This window comes from Pelodiscus sinensis, chromosome 3, assembly GCF_049634645.1.
Source record: "Pelodiscus sinensis isolate JC-2024 chromosome 3, ASM4963464v1, whole genome shotgun sequence".
In the NCBI taxonomy this organism is placed as follows: domain Eukaryota; kingdom Metazoa; phylum Chordata; order Testudines; family Trionychidae; genus Pelodiscus; species Pelodiscus sinensis.
The window spans coordinates 152,638,078-152,655,976 of NC_134713.1; the positions used below are offsets into that span (position 1 = coordinate 152,638,078).

General features: G+C 42.5%; 1 long non-coding RNA gene across 1 annotated transcript in view; it reads right to left on the reverse strand.

Moving 5' to 3' along the window:
- Positions 1–12,254: 12,254 nt before the first annotated feature.
- LOC142828025 (uncharacterized) overlaps positions 12,255–17,899 on the reverse strand; it is a 33,177-nt gene continuing 27,532 nt past the window's right edge. Inside the window, exons 3-4 of the long non-coding RNA XR_012902934.1 lie at positions 14,228–14,312; positions 12,255–12,540 (exon numbers count right to left, since the gene is read on the reverse strand). This is a non-coding gene — a long non-coding RNA (uncharacterized LOC142828025). The remainder of the gene's footprint in view (positions 12,541–14,227; positions 14,313–17,899) is intronic.

Genomic DNA, 17,899 nt, shown 5'->3' on the forward strand with positions numbered 1-17,899 from the left:
CCGATTGACCCCCTCCAGATAGCAGCCTGCGGCAAGTGCAGCCGGGCTGATGGCCGAGTCCTGTGATATGCCGAGTGTGGGCATTCAGGGCACTCCAAGCCAGGACTGCTTTGCTGTCCCTCATCAAGTTAGACAAGCGAGCGGGGAACCTCTGAGAACTGTCTGTCTGGGGTGGGGGTCGGGTCCCTTTAAGCACAGCCCTCGGCTAGCCTGAGACAGCAGCTCCACGCTCTAAGTCCTAATCTGATGCCCTGCCGGCACTGCTTCCGGCCATCCTTAACCTCAGTTCAGGGTCCACTCAATGTTGACATGCTAGTTCGAATTAGCAAAACGCTAATCGAACTAGTGTTTAGGTCTAGATGCACTTGTTCGAATTAGCTTAGTTTGAATTAACTAATTCGAATTAAGTTAGTTCAAATTAGTGCTGTAGTGTAGACATACCCTAATGCAATTAATGTGCAAAATATGTGTTCAATTAATATCAGTTACTGCCTGTGAAGTCAGGGAAGAGAATTTCACTTTCAAGATCTCCTCTGAACATAAACCCCCAAGCCACTAGCCTCGTACTTGTAATGTGTTCAATTGCTACTCCTCGCCAGGCCATTAGCTGATATCTGAGGGTATGTCTAGACTACCCTCCTAGTTAGAACTAGGAGGGTAATGTAGGCATACCGCACTTGCAAATGAAGCCCGGGATTTGAATTTCCCAGGCTTCATTTGCATAAGCGGGGCGCCGCCATTTTTAAAACCCCGCTGGTTCGAACCCCGTGCAGCGCGGCTACACGGGGCACGAACTAGGCAGTTCGAACTAGGCTTCCTAGGTCGAACTACCGTTACTCCTCATTTCATTTCATGAGGAGTAATGGTAGTTCGACCTAGGAAGCCTAGTTCGAACTGCCTAGTTCGTGCCCCGTGTAGCCGTGCTGCACGGGGTTCGAACCAGCGGGGTTTTAAAAATGGTGGCGCCCCACTTATGCAAATGAAGCCCGGGAAATTCAAATCCTGGGCTTCATTTGCAAGTGCGGTATGCCTACATTACCCCGCTAGTTCGAACTAGCGGGGTAGTGTAGACATACCCTGATTGAGTTGATGAGGAAAATAAACTAGAGGAAATTTCGCCAGACTAGATGATTCATCTTTAATAGTTTTATTGTGTGAAAAATAAGTGCATAGCCACTTTTTTTTATTACAATTCCACTCAAACAACCATGATGAAATTGTTCATTCAACCTTCATTGTGATTAGAACTTTAAAATTGAGCATTTTCACTTCTGCCACTTTAAAACTGGACTCAGTTTTGAGAGGCTCCATTCTATAATGGAGCACACCGTTAGTGGAATTGGATGTTTTTTAAAAGAAACATTATTTTCATTGTGAAAACAAGGGCAGTGTCATGATTCCTTCTGTTTTCACAACTACATTTTACATTCTTTCCAACAGTTTCCCAAAATGTGAAATTTAAGCCATAAAACCGAGGATTTTAATTTTCAGAAGTCACAGGAAAAAATCTGCATTTGCTATGTGAAAGATTAGGTATTTTGAGATTTCAGCACTGAGCTGGAAATCTCCTTATAGTTAAAGAATCATGAGGATATTCTTTTGTCATTGGAGAAGAGGGATAGCTGGTTTCATTTTCCCTTTTCTTTCTCTATAGCGCCATGTGGATGTATGCACATGAGAGGTATGGACCAGCTGCAGCACTACTAATTCAGCTGCTAATATAGAATATCAAAGCTGTCAATTTAAACATAGTGGCTGTGTCTAGACTGGCAATTTTTTCCGCAAAAGCAATTGCTTTTGCGGAAAAACCTGCCAGCTGTCTACACTGGCCGCTTTGAATTTGCGCAAGAACACTGACGATCTAATGTAAGATTGTCAGTGTTCTTCCGCAAATACAATGACTCTCCCGTTCGGGAAAAAGCCCTCTTGTGCAAATGCTTTTGCGCAAGAGGGCCAGTGTAGACAGCTGTGAACTGTTTTGCGCAAAAAAGCCCCAATGGCGAAAATGGCGATCAGGGCTATCTTGCGCAAAACTGCGTCTAGATTGGCACGGACACTTTTCCGCAAAAGTGCTTTTGCGCAAAAGCATCTGTGCCAATCTAGACGCTCTTTTCCACAAATGCTTTTAACGGAAACACTTTTCCTTTAAAAGCATTTGCGGAAAATCATGCCAGTCTAGACGTAGCCATAGAGTCCCCTCAAATCCTTCTTATAATCTCTTAGCTCTAGTCTACTCCAGGGAGTTATTTCAAAATAACTCCCTGTATTTTGAAATAACAAGTGGAGCGTCCACACTGCTAAGCCCATTATTTTGAAATAATAACTCCTGCTTTCCACGAGGAATAATGCTTATTTCAAAATAGTTATTTTGAAGCAATGGCAGTGTGGACGCTCATCTGCTGCTATTTCGAAATAACTACTCCCAAGTCATTTAGAGTAATTACTCCCCCGTGCTTCCTGGAGCTCTAAGTCAAGGTAGCACATCCACATAAGGGAGCCTGCCTCAGACTAATTTCGAGGCTTCCCTGTGGTGTGGACATGCTATTTTGAAATAGTTATTTTGGGAGTTATTGTTTATTTCAAAATCATTTCCTAGTGTAGACATGCCCTTAGGGTGAAATTCACACTTAGGCAGAGGGCTGGCACAGAACTACTTACCATTTAAGTCCCATTCAGTCTTGCAGCTGGCTCTTTTGTAGGAGTGAATTTCACCCTTAGCAATTTGTCAGGCTTTCCTCTTTCCAATGGTCTCACAGACTCAGGTAGGGTAGAGTAAGAAACTCTCCACTAGCTTGGTAAAGTCAATCAGAATACTATTATCAGCACCGTGATTCATTTCACTTACTGTAAAATGAATCAGTCATCAGATGACCATGACTGTGCAGAACAGTTTACCAGAAATACACATAGTGACTGTCGCATGGTGGAAATAATTATTACCAGAGGTGGTTTCAGCTTGGCAGGAATTCTTGGCAGAGACACTCCAGGGTATTTTCTTTCAGAGTTTGGTTGGGTTTCACTCTTAGCCCTTCAGTCCTCTGACTATGCATCCAACCTGACATTTGGAGTAGGCTGGGAAAAATGAATAATAAATTATCTGAACGCGAAATACTGTTCAGCCAAGTGAACATTTCTCAGTCGTCATTTAGGTGATAGCCAATAGCACACCGGCTCCTGGAATTTCTCCACAGGATATCTCTGTGACAGACAACCCATTTACCTAGTAGGCTTAGAATGAGAAGCAAGTGAAATGGCCATAGTGAATAATTATCTTCTCAAATGCTGCTTTTTTTCTTTTTGGCAAATGATCCAACAGCGTGTTACTCCATTTTAAAGGGTTGTTATTCTGTTTTCTTTATTTCTTTTTCCATGAAAATTCACCAGAGTGATTTTATTTTGTACACGGTGTGAAAATCGCACAGATTTGTGTGTGAGCATATACACAGGAAGTGTAAATATTCACCCTGGAAGTGCTTATGAAGCCATCTTGAAAACTACTCTGAGTTATCAAAGTATCAGTTATCCAATCTGGGGGCAAAAGCACTATGTGAGTCAGATGGCTGGTTTTGTACTATCATATTTATAGTAGCCCAATGTCTGTGACTCTGTAACGCTGAAATCCTGGCTGTTGCCTCTGGGCGGTGCCGTTGCCTGAGTCACGTCCTTCGCCTCCTGCCCGGGGCGCTTGGCTGACATCTGCATCACTCAGCTGGGCTGCCACGGGGGGAGCAAGCGGTGAAAGCGGCCGTTTGGGCCCCATGCTCCCCATGCAGCAAAAGGTGCTGCATGAGGACCATGGTGCCCAAACGGCCGCTTGCACTGCTTGCTCCCCCGTGATGGCCCAAGTGAGTGGCGCAGAAGTCAGCCGAGTGCCCTGGTGGGAGGCGAAGGGGGGCGGGGCGCTGACGTGTGGTGTGTCAGCGGATCCAGGCCCTGCCCCCTGGCCATAAGCGTCAACACCCCGACCCCCTTCGCCTCCTGCTGTGGCGCTCGGCTGACTTCTGAGCCGCTCAGCCTGGCCTCTGTGCGGGAGGTGCAAACACAAGTGACCGTTTGGGGTCCGCAGTCCCCCAAGTGAGAGGCAGGAGGGGGAGGAGAAGAGAGAGAGAGACGGAGAGAGAGTCAGGAGGCTCAGGAGAGAAGATCAACATGGAGGAGAGACCTGAAAATCATGTCTTATGACAGCCTAATTGGCTAGTATATAATAAAAGGTGAGAAAGTTAATAAACACTAGTCTGAAATATTATTCAGTAGTTGTATTTAGGATTGTCAATGGTCCCAAACCAGACACCGTTGCCACAAATGACCTCCAGTCCATCCAACTGGGTGAGTTAGCACCACTAGTTATATTTAGAACTTTTTTGATTTTCAGCTGGATTTTTTTTAGTTTTCAGGAGTTTGGTTTTCAACAAAAAAAAAAATCAAACTCTTCCTGTGATAAATAGACACTTTTAATGAAAAAATCATGTTGTTGAAAATCCAAAAACAGTTTCTATGGAAACATTTCAACCTAACGTAGTTATATTACAACAACATTTAGAGGCCCATCAGGTGCTAACCACTTTTAAAATGCTTTTAATGATGTGGTATCTTCCATAAAGAGCAATATGTTCCCATAAACATGTATGCCGAACAGTTTCACATAACAAATAAACACATAAGACTCAAAAGGGCTTGATTTATCACTGTGTTACTCCAGTGAGATCCTGTGCTGACTTTGGTGATTTCAAGGTGGAGCAGTGTGTGTGTATGGGGGCCAGACAGTGGGATATTTCTGTAAGCCAGGGGTCTGAAGGATTGCTTGCAATGCAGCCAGGTGAAGTTGTTTAGCTCTGCAAAACAATCAACTGTTGATATGTAAATACAGCTCATGCTGGGATGGGGAAAGAATCTGGGGTGTGGTTATATAAATCCAATTCAGCCAGGGTTGATGGAGGATCGGTTGTTAGAATGGAATGTGATGTATTGTAACTAATTTGGGCTGTTGTGGGGTCACAAACCAAGCTACCCTTAAATGTAGGAACTGTAAAATATGACACCAGTGCTTGCAGGAGAGACACCATCATTGAAGTGGTCTCAGATAAACAAGCCTCCCCCTTCCAGAGTTGAGTGAACTGAGTTGGGGGGAAAGGGCTTGAGCCAGCCTGCTTCATGCCTGCCAGGTGTGAGCTGTAAGACTGGTTCAACCTGTCTCTTTCCCCTTTGTTTTTAGAATAGACCTAAAACAGGCTCCATCAGGAGTCTTTTTGCTAGTCCAGTAGAAGCTGGAATCTTTTGCCAGCCTAGGTGGTGACTAAAGAGTTAAAATCACTAAGAGCTGAAGTCACTGGTTTGGCCTGGAGCCGGACCCATTATAGCCAGCAAGATTGATGGTGGGAACAACTGGCAGGTGGCCAGTAGGAGCGGCTGGTGGGAATGACCGGCAGGTGGCCGGTAGGAGTGGCTGGTGGGAACGACCGGCAGGTGGCCGGTGGGAGTGGCTGGTGGGAACGACCGGCAGGTGGCCGGTGGGAGTGGCTGGTGGGAACGACCGGCAGGTGGCCGGTAGGAGAGGCTGGTGGGAACGACCGGCAGGTGGCCGGTAGGAGAGGCTGGTGGGAATGACCGGCAGGTGGCCGGTAGGAGCGGCTGGCAGGAATAACCGGCGGGCAGCACAAGTGGACCACAGGAGCAGCACAAAGATGGCATGGCCTCAGGCTCCATGAGTGGAGTCATCAGGGTGATGTGTCAGGGTCCGCACTGACTGGACAGAGCTGTAAGTGAGGCATTTGAAGTGGGGTACAGAGAAAATTTGAGTAATGAATGGACCCCTTACATTGTTGGACTAGGGAGCCTGAGGGGCAAAGGTCATTGCTCAATCCATTTGAGCTGGGATGGTTACTCATGGGGGAGTTAGGAACTATGTTTGTGGTATTTTTCCAAGCTAATGCCATGTAACATCTCTCCGGGTATGTCTACACTACCACCCTAGTTCGAACTAGGGTGGTAATGTAGGCAACCAGAGTTGCAAATGAAGCCCGGGATTTGAATTTCCCGGGCTTCATTTGCATAAAGCCGGGCACTGCCATTTTTAAATGTCCGCTAGTGCGGACTCCGTGCCGCGCAGCTACACGCGGCACAGACTAGGTAGTTCGGACTAGGCTTCCTCGTTTCACGAGGAGTAACGGTAGTTCGGACTAGGAAGCCTAGTCCGAACTACCTAGTCCATGCTGCATGTAGCCGCGCGGCACGGAGTCCGCACTAGCGGACATTTAAAAATGGCGGCGCCCGGCTTTATGCAAATGAAGCCTGGGAAATTCAAATCCCGGGCTTCATTTGCAACTCCGGTTGCTTACATTACCACCCTAGTTCGAACTAGGGTGGTAGTGTAGACATACCCTCCCTCTTTCATTAAAAGTTTCTTTTCTACACTCAGACTCTGTGCTTGCGAGTGAGGAAGCATTGCCTCTCAGAGGCAACCAGGGGTGTGTTATTTTCCCAACCTACTGGGTGGGGGCTCGAGCCGGTTCTATGTGAGATGGATGAAAAGGGACCCCTAGATATTGAACCCGGCCCTGGCTGCTGCTGGCACTACCTGGCAGACTGGTTACATTTCAGTAGTAGCCAAGAGACAAAGTTGAGAGTAATCAGCACAGAGTGAATTCTTGAAGCTATGTCAAATGAAAAGTAGCCTGAAAGGAGGTTGTGAAGAGAAATGGCCAAATAAGAACAGAGCCCCGGGCTACCCATCAGGCAATGGAAGAGGAAGAGGCAGACCCACTATAGGAATTTTGGAGTAGTGATGGGAGAGTCTCAAAATCTCAATGAGAACAAGGTGTAAAGCAGGGCTATTCAACGTGCGGTCCATGGGCTGCATGCAGCCCACAGCCTGTTTGTTTGCTGCCCGTGATATGGTTTGGGTTTACACGGGGCTCAGCACGCAGCCCACAGGTGGGACAGCAAGTCAATATAATGGTCTTCTGTTGATATGCGTTTTAGTAGTTGAATTCCTGGACTGTCATTGCTCATTAAAAGTGCTGTCATATGGGTGGAAGTCAGGTAAATGTTGCATTGTATTAATATCAGCATAACAGACTTAAATGGGACCTGCGTGTTGTGTAGTTGTGCCTTAATCTTTGTATTCATGCCGGTCAGTGTGAAAGAAGCTATTTGCGTATATATTCAACTTAAGTTGCGGCCCTCAGCATGTGCTGTGAGTATCACTGTGGCCTCTGGAGCTTCCAAAGTTGAGTAGCCCCAGTGTAAAGGACAGGAAGGCCAACTTTGTCAGACAAAGTTGTGAAGGCTGTGCTAGGCAGGTTTGTATAATGTATGGGACTTGGGAGGACAGGGAATGATCAGCATCAAAGAATGAGGCCAATGTCATAGACAGAGGAGGCTAAAGGGACATCTCAGTCAAAGAAGGAGAAATATAAGATGGAGTCATGTATAAGGATGTCCCTCCTGTCCAGCAGCAGCATTTCTGTCTTCGAGACATTTAACTTCAGGAAGATGAGATGAAGACTCAGGGTATGGCTATACTGCAGGGGGGTTTCGGGATACCAGAGGTATCCCAAAAAAACCTTACCACGTCCAGGGAATGTGTTTGCTTGTCCTCTTTTTTTAGCAGAAGAGCAAACATACTCTTTCTGAAGCCCCTGTATTCCTTGTTCTACGAGGAAGAAGGGGGCTTCTGAAAGAGGGTTTTTTTCCGACATTTGGCTCAGTATAGACAGGCCAAATGTCAGAAAAACCTCTTCCAACAAAAGAATCAAAAAAAGGTACGCAAAATGCGAAGCGCATTTTGTGTACCTTTTTCCAACAAAAACTTGTAGTCTAGCCATACCCTCAGTTCAAGATATTCAGTCTTGGAGTGTGAACATCATTCGGTTGCATAAATAAATGCCTGAAACTTAGCAGCTTACTTATGAACAGCACTTTATCATTCAGACTCACTAGTGGTTCCAAAACACCAGGCAACAAGGTATGAATGTGATGAAGTAGTAGAAAAAGTTGTTGGAGTGGATTGATTCCAGCACATGTCAGCCTTTGACTCATTTGACCTTCCCCCAATGTTATTTTAATGTCATTTGCTGCTGCTGAATATGCATTACTGTTATACAATGCTTACTAAGTTGGTTATGTAAAATTCTGGAGATAAAACCTCAATCCAAGGCCCCCTCTTAAGATTTCTGAACTTCCTGAGGGTTCTGGGAGCACATCCAAGGATTTTTATTGTTCCCAGAAGATATGTGGAGATTATCTATCATTTGGAGAATGCGTGTTTTGGGGGAGAAGGGGAGCATAGTATATTATTCCTTTCCTGGATAAGAAAGTGGGATTCAAGGTTGACCCAAAACAGATGTCAAAAAGGGAGGGAATCTAGTAAATAAACAAAGAGAAACCCCTGAAATATGCTGAAGGATTACTAACCATATTGTGCAATTTATAATGGTGCCATCAATATTATCCATCCACAATAAGTTCTCTTAGATCTTATAGGATTTCTCTTAGTTGCACATATTAACAATACAGCAGCATGGAGCCAACATTCATCTTTCATACTGAGCAAGGTTTTATAGCTTTTTTTCCTAGATGAGGTGACAAGTAGGAAAACTAAGTTTTACACTAAACAGTAATTCCTTGGTATAGATACTGTCAATTACTTATTATAGTTTTTTTTTAATTATACAAATGTTTAGGGCCTGATTTTTAGATCTTATTTTGCTTTTTGAATCCACAGAATTACAGATGCAAATACTGAAAGCCTGGTCCAACTGAATTTAATGGGAATTTTGTCATTGACTTAGATGTTAGGTCACATTAACGTACAACTGCCCCAACAAGTACTGTGTCTACAAACTGTGGGTACAAAAAGGAAGCTAGATAGTTAAAAAATCCTTCACTGCTTCTATTTATGATGCTCTCTTAGGAGCTTATAAGCAACATTTTTCTTTCTGGGGTTTGGTCCCTTTTTATGCAACAAATATTGATTTAATCTCACTGTTTGTTCTGGAGCACAGGCCAACATGACTTTCCCCCAGTTACTACATTGATGCAATGGATATAAATTCATATCAGCAGCAACACCACACCAGTTTGGAGACTTAGAGTTTGCTATTTAGCTTCCCTGTTAGCTAAATAGCTGCTTCTCAGACATAGCCTATGAATGCTGGATCAACAAATAAAAAGAAGGTGCAGAGTTTTAATGAATTTATCAGTGGTAAAATGATAATTTTTGTTCTGAATAGATACATTTAGAAACTGAAAGACTATGGGACATAAATTTTAATCATTTCAAGACTTTTGTCTTGACAAACTTTCTAACATCCCATAAGATGCTACAAATGCTATGAAGACCCACAAAAGGATCAGTCAAAGCTGAATGATGGGGCAACAAAATGGCAGATGAAATGTAATGTTGATAAATGTCAAGTAATGCAGATTGGAAAAAGTAAACCCAACTTCACATATAAAATGGAGAGGGATGGTGACAGATCACAACCTCTCTTCTCTGAATCATTTTCTATATTTGGGACAATGCTTGGGACACAGAAGCTTCATGAAAACAGATATTGGTGCATTGGCTGGGATTTCTGGAAGGGGGGACTGCTGGCAGAGAGAGAGAGAGAGAGAGAGAATAAAATACACTTAGATGGAACACACAAAGACTTCAGTTAAACTGATTTCTCCTCTATTGAGAAGCAAGTGAATAAGGCTTCAGAGTTTGGCTGCTGGTCAACAGTGAAGCAATGCTGTCATCAGAAACAGAATGCTAATGTTGAAAGAAAGGACACATTAGTCTAAACATCCGATCTTACAAAAAATAAACATTTATAGCGTGATAAGATACACGTTTAACTTTATATACATGAATAACTCCAGTGACCTCATCAGAATTACTCAGGTGTATACAGTTGTTGACCACTGACTCCTACCTAATCCTGAAAGGAGTGTTATGTAGTTTCTCAGTATTCTAAAGTAAATGACTTGTTATGAAAAATTAGAGTACCGTATGTAGATAATGGGTAGGTATTAATTTCAGTATGGTCATGAAAATTGATCAGATATGGTTGTGTATCTGATAATGTACATATGCATAAGTGTTTGCAGGATGTGATACCTGGTATCCAACTTTCTCCTCCGAAAGACAAAAATGCTACTCACTGTGAATGTCAAGTGAATGTTCAAATATTGTAACTTTTAGAACACTGTAAACTGCTTTACAACATTTGGCTCTTACAGACTCATTCAAGAATGCTGGGTAACAATGGAGATTTCTGATTGGCTGACAGTGATGTAATACATGTGTTAATATTTCCTACTGAAAGTACAGGTATGACCTTTTTACCTTGGTGTTTCCATATCATAATAACTATGAGGCACTCATAGTTAATAGATTTCTGAGGGATTATTGCACTTTGTGAGTAGCTGAAGTCACTTCACTTTTGGCTGGTGCCTCATACGGCACCTGAGGTGTGTGATAATCCCCCAGAAATGCACTGCTTGTTGAGTCTCATGGCTTAATTATTAACATTAACTGAAGCTGGCTATAGAGTAACTGGCCTACCCAGATGTTTCTGTGCATGGTGGATGGATGTGATGACTGATTAAAAGAAATCCAAATCATTGAGAAACCCAGTCTTGGGGAGTTCTTCTGTCACAGTGAGAGAGAGAGAGAGACCGTGCAAAGTGACAACAGAGATCTTTCCACTGTGTCCAGTGTAATAAATAGCCAATTTAACACAGATTATTCCATTGCTAGGGGGTTGTGAAAAGATTATACAAAATACACTCGACCTTCTAGTTTAAAAAGCTTTAGGCCCAATCATGGCACCGTTGAAGCCACTTAGGCACAATGATCCCCCTCCTAAAGCTCTTCTCCTGATGACCTAGGGAGGCCTGTGAGAATGGAGCCCTGCTTCTGCACAACCTGTAAGGTCACCAAAGGCCAAAGTGGCTTCTGAGGGAGATGTCCTTTTCCATAGATTCCAAAGGTCCTCGGAAGATAAATTTGTTCATTTCCTGCACACATAGGAGAAGACATGTCACTGAAATTTGTTAGCTTTCTGTAAAGTTTAATAAAACCAAATCAATAATAATAAAGTTACATTGGGAAAGCTATTCCGGTATAAAGAAGATAGGGAAAGAGCAATAAATAAATAAATACTAAAGGAAGAAAAAAATTACAAGTTTAAAACTATAGGTAACTGATAAAGGAAGCCAAAGGAATCAATGAAATACCAGTGGTCAGTTGGGCTAGAGATGTCATTTTAAAAAACATATTAGGAACAAGAAATAACTAAACTTGGGTATATGTCAATTGCTAGATGCAGATGCTAAAATAGTAAATGGTGATGTACAGAAGGCAGGAATGTTCAACAAAAATTTCTGTTGTATGTTTGGAATGAAGCAGGAGGATGTATCTAAAAACAGAAAGTTTATCATCTCTTTAAAAAAAGATATGAAGCAGCATCTGCTAAAATTAAACATTTTCAATGCAGATCCAGCTAGCTTACACCAAGAATCTTATAGGAACTAGCTGAGGAGTTGTCCAAATCACTAAATGTTAATTTTTAACAAAACTTGGAGGACATTCAGTGTAGTTCTAATATTTTAAAATAGTAAAAAGGTTGATGCAGGAAATAATAGACTGATTAGCTTGACATTGATCCCATGTAAAATAATTGCATGGTTCATTCAAGATTCTAACAAAAAATTAGATGCTAAAAAATATAATTCATGCAAGTCAAAGTGGGTTTCATGAAAAGTCAGTCTTGTCAAGCAAATCTGTGGAAGTTTGTTCATTTGAATGAACACAGGATTATAGGTGTGGTTAATAAAAATAATTGTGGAAATAGAGTGCTTGGTTACTCCAATTCATGGAACACCACATTTCTCCATGCTTTATTAATGCATGACTTTTTGATCAGAAAGCCTGCATTAAATGTACATCAGAGGATACACATTCGATGGATTAAAAATGGTTCAATGACAGATCTCAAATGTAGTTGTTAATGTGCAGAGGTCAATGAACAGGACTCCCCAGGTTCCTTGCTCAGTAAGTAGATTCAAATAAGAATTAGTCATTTCAGAGAAGCTAAGTGAATTATTTGCTTCAGTCTTCACAGCTGAGGATATTGGGGAGATTCCCAAATCTGAGCCATTTTTTTTAGGTGACAAATCTGAGGAATTGTCCCAGATTGAAGAGTCATTAAGAGGAGGTTTCAGAACAAATTGATAAATTTAACAGTAACAAGGAGTGGAGGGGCGGCTGTTGGTCTGCTCTGTGGCAGTGACCCACATGTGGTCCATGGCAGCTATGTATGTGATGCACAAGCTGCGGGCTTTTGGGGCTAACTCCAGCCAGGTGTTGCAGCACAGCTCCTGGTCTGCTTCCCACTGCTAGCCCTGCCGGTCCAGAGAGTGCTGGAGGCCAAGTAGGCAGGCAGCATGTTCCCGCTCAAGGTCCTCACAGGCTCGTCCTGTGGTGGCAGCTCCCATGCTATTGGGAGGCTGGCGCAGAAGGTGTTGCAGGCGCTTCACTCGCAGCTGGTCCAGCTGTGAAGAACAAAGAGAAGGGTAGTCAGCCTAAAGCCTTTTCGCCCACCTTCTGCTCCTCCAATCCTGGCGCTGACTGGGGCCTAACAGCTGCTTGAGGTTCCACTGGCTGCGGCACTTCCCTTGCTGCTGCACTACTCCACCAAATGATCCTTGGCCAGTGCTGTGTGTCCCTGTACCAACAATCTGCCTCCAAGAACTTTCCGGCTGCTTTGGTCCAGTTGCAAAGCACAAAATGGGTGGAACGGATCTATCCCTAACTGTGGCAACTTTGGTTTCAATTAATATTTGTTTTCATGCCTAATTAAACATAGCCTTACCTAGAGAGCTGCAATCTGTGCCTCTGTAATAATACAAATACGCCTAGTTATACAGCCTGGATTAAACTTTTATTAAGGGACACAAATCCTCATGCTTCCAAGTATAAACCAACCGCTAGCTGTCTCAAGATAGGAAGAAATATTCCCCACAGGCATTTCATTGCATAGTTGTCCCAAAAAAGGGTACATACATTTTCTTCACAAGCATAGCTCCTTTTGAAACAGGATATGAACTAAATAAAACCACAAGCCTGAGCTGATAAAGCAAATCTTATGCCTCTTTGGTCCTACAGATCTGCCTTAATAGCACAAACTAGACCACAGTGTTTGGAAAACACTGCCATGGGGCACACGTGAGATGTGTTACCTTTCACATTTTAACATAAACAGCATGATCCAAATTCATACCTGGTGGATTGTCATTGCCCTTTAGTGGGGGGATAACAACAAGGATGAAATCTGCCCCCCAGCATTTTGAATAAAGGGACCATACACTGTGTTTTTCCCTAACGAAGCAGCATAAAGGGTATTTGGGAAGTTGAAGAGCTAGTTGTATTTCACAGCATGAGAAAAAGGAGAAAGAGTGCAGTACAAATTCAGTACTTTCTGTGTTTCATAAAGGGAAGAAAGCCAGTGTTTGTTCCATCTTACTTGGACTGGATCAGACAGAGTAGCCTAAGGCAGTGGATGGTAACAAAGCTAGCTTGAAGAACAACAATTTGCATGTTTTTCTCTGCCCCTGCAGACAGTGATACGATTCCTGATATCACCGAATGAGGAGCTATTAAAGGAAGCATGCCATAACCATAACCACAGGATGGGCGTTTCTTTTATTGTATGTTTCTTTGAGGAGTTTACAATATGCAGTGGATTGCTGACCCCATGGGCATGCAACAAGATTTATCCCGTGTTTACCTTTGAACTTGAGTGGTGACACATACTTGGAGAAATTGGTATGCAGCAAGTTACATTCCCCATGGCTGTTCAGCTTCCTGATTCAGAAGTATTCATTTGGGTGCCTGAAGTTCCTTCCCTCTCATAGAGGAAAAGAAATCTCAGTAGGGGGTCCCTCCTGCTTTGTTCTGCTAGGGCAGGAGGCAATCTGATCGATTCCATAGCCTGCAGGCCAGCACCTAAATCTTACACCTCCCAAGGCAGAAATGTGGGGTGCCATTCATGGGCTCTGCACCTTTATACTGGTTCTAGAGATCTCCCCTCCAGCTCTTAGGCAGTATGGCTGTATTCAAGCCACCCTAAGACGTCACCAAAAGCTGCAGCTGACTATGGGAAACTGCTTCAGGATATAATCTCTGCAGGGTGTACTCTGCAGTAACATTAATACCGCTTTGGACTATCAATGCCTTTACCTGGAGTACCTCACAGAAGCAGTGGGTTGAAATGTTCGTCCATAATCCAACGTACCAGTAGCTGAATTCCTCTCTCCTGATGGATCTGGAATTCACAAGGCATCCGCACATTGGATGAAAGGGGGCATGATCAGGTCCTCTGTAATTAACTGGCTAACATGCATAAGAAGCTTCATACTCATCTATCCAGTCCCACAAGGATCACTTAATTTTCCATTCAAAAATCACATGATACACAACCTGGATTTCTGGGGCTGCCAACTGGGAAGTGGGGAGAAGAGGAGTGCAAAAGAGGCCATTTAAATCATCACCAGAACTCTGGAAAGCTGGACTGGGCAGCATTGAAGGGCTGTCTGGGGGACGCTAGTCCTCAGTACTGCCCCTCCTGCAGGCCTGAAGCTTCCACCCATCTCTAGCCTAGGGGCCCAGCAATTCTGTTGGCAGCCCTGTGGGCTTTCTAACCACTAATACGCAATTGCGTGCCATTGACATATTTCTCTCTCAGTTGGTGCAGTGAAGATCGTCACAGAGCTGTACCAGTGCCTACAGCACCCGGATGAAAAACAGCTGGCTTAAACTGAATCCAGGCAAAACATAAGCGGTGGTAACAGGAAAGGGGAGCCATTTTAACTAGCCAAGTCAGAACTTTTTCTGTCATTAAGGGCCTTTGACCTCATCCAGAATCTGCTGCATTTACTATTCCCAGAAGCCAAGTTACTATCAATGGTCTTTTTCTGGCCCCATTTGTAGGAGATTTTATCCCACCTGCTTATGCCAAATTGTGGCACAGTGAACAACAAATTCACCAGGTCCAGACTGGATTTTTATAATTCACACTCTTTGGGAGTGCTCTTAGAACCAATACTCAGGTTCTTACACTGCCAGAACTCAGAGTAAAAGAAATGACACCAGCCATTTCAAGATTATCAACTGCATCTTAATATTTTTCAGCACCTGCTCTATACATTGGGGTTAAAAAATAAAACCAATCTTCCTACAAAATGTTAGACATAGTATTTTTCATATAAATCCCTCTATTTTGAAATTCCACTTTTGGCACTCATTTCCCAACCAGCTGTGGTGTTTCACCTTCTGAGGAGCATAACTGACATCTGAAAGTCCAAGCACCATTGTGCTAAAGACTCCATAAACAACCCCACCAAATCCTGTATGATAAATGTCCCTATGATTAGTTAAACAGATATTGTAAAGCACCAGCAGAGGGAGGTTTTGTTGACACAGCATCTCTGGAGACATCTGCATGTTTTCTTTTAGTATTTTAGCATTCAGCAACTGGAGCAGAGAGAATGACAGAAAATCAGTCAGTATTATTCACCCCTGATGATTTTTCTCTCTCTTTCTTTCTTTTACTGTTTTCTGGTTTTCATTACACTGCCAGATAGAATTCTGTTTTGTGGAACTGAAATCGAGTTGAGCTTCGGAAAGGCAAAATGTGAAAATACTGCTTGCTGCAATCACAATATGGCTTTTTTAGACTGTAATCCATTAAGTCACTTCTGTGTATGAAGAATGAAAACAAAAAGGACATTTAGTGATTTTTTTACAGCTCCTGATTTTACAATTACTGCATTACTGAGTCACTTTTTTACATTATTTTTAAGTCTTTGGAGTAATATTTCCATGAACATGTTGGTTTTATTTTGGAGTCTCCACTTAAGGCTGTTCGTAAATCTTTCCATGGAATGGCAGCTTTTTGTAATCGGCCATTGTTAAAAAAAACGTTACTGGCTACAATGGGTGTGACAATAAATGTGGGAAAGGTCTGGCTCTTGCTTAACGCTGCTGGATCAACTTTCCCAGTCTGGAGGAAAGGGGTAATTGTGTGTGTGTCTCACCTCTACACTTTCATTCAGACAGTGGTTAGATGAATGGTTTTCAGTGGGAAACAACTGAAGCATGGATGAGTTTAATCACTGTGGCCTGCTCAAACATAAAATACGGACTCATCGGATCAATTTTCAACAGGGTATGACGTGCTCCAGATTAATAGCAGTTTACAGTAAAGAAGGAGAATGAACGTATATGAATTCAGTATGAAGCGTCTTTGGTTCCTGATGTAGTCATGCTTTTCCACCAGATGAAAGGAACATTTTTGTAGTTGGTTAACCAGCAAACAAAAGTCCATGTATGTGAATGTGTGATAAACTGGATATTGTTACCATGCCAGATAAGGCTCTAATCACCATGCTTTGGATACTAAATGAGAAGAATGTAACTCTATTTTAATCAATCTCATGGGATCTGCTTTTTCCATTACTTTGTTTAAATCCCCTTTAAAGACCAACACAGAGAATTTGTTTCATTGTGCTACTCTTCCAGCAGAAGCTCACACTGACTCTAAACAGTGTGTCTAATTGTAATGAAGATAGCGGAACTGTGGAAGGATACAAAATTATGACATACTGCTGATTCCGTAGCTCGATCAACTTTCAGACTTTGTCTGGAGGCTAAATTACTGTGTTTATGTTTGTTTATTTGCATTATTTGTTATTGAGTGTGTAGAATTCATACATATCCCGCTATACAGAGTCAAAAAAGATACTTAAACAGAATGTATGGGGCCAGTCCTCCTCCTATATTGAAATGAAGTTCTGTATTTTATTGATCTGTCCTTCAGAAACAGATTGGAACAGACTTTAAATCACATTAAATATGCTCTGTGAGGTAAAAGGAAATGAAGCAAGTGAAATATTAAAATGCACATAGAAGAATTTTGGAACAACCGCAAGGGTGGAAGGCAGGGGACATTTCAGTGGGGCACAAATTTGAGCATTCCTGAGGCTGTTGTAGGTGGCATACAACCTTTTACCCTTCCCTCCATTTTAGCACTCAAGGGTCTAGCTCCTGATACACCATGTTTGGAGCTCACCAGATGGTGCTGTTACATGGTCTTACAACTTCTTTTCTTTTCTTTTCTTTTCTTTTCTTTTCTTTTCTTTTCTTTTCTTTTCTTTTCTTTTCTTTTCTTTTCTTTTCTTTGTGTGCAATCACATTTTTAAGTCTTGGAAGCAAATGCTGGGCTATTTTTTATCTTTTCTAATGCTCCATTGAAGTGAAAGAGACCACTATCAGCAAGTAAAGTTAAACAAATGTGTACATCTTTGCATGATCAGAGCCAATAAGGTGCCCATACCCTTCACTAGTGATAGAAATGTAGCCGTGTTAGTCTGGGGTAGTTGAAGCAAAATGCAGGACAATGTAGCACTTTAAAGACTAACAGGATGGTTTATTAGATGATGAGCTTTCGTGGGCCAGACCCACTTCCTCAGATCAAATAGTGGAAGAAAGTAGTCACAACCATATATACCAAAGGATACAATTAAAAAAAATGAACAAATATGAAAAATACCCTTCACTGCTATTCATTTCAATAGAAGTTTCAGGATTTTCAATTTCAGATTTAGTGCTCAGCACCTGATAGGATTAGGCCAGTGGATAAGAAGGTCAGAAACAATCACTTGGGTCATTTTTCTATGATCCCTTGCTTTTTCCAGGACCGCTCACTACCTTACGCTCAGTGTTAAAAGTGACTAGTGACACAGGTGCAGTTTGAAAGAACTTTGAAGGGCAATGCTCTCTAAAAATCAATCCAATTTATGAAAACCAAAATACCAGATGGCTAATCACTTAAAAATTAAACCTTGCATGTTT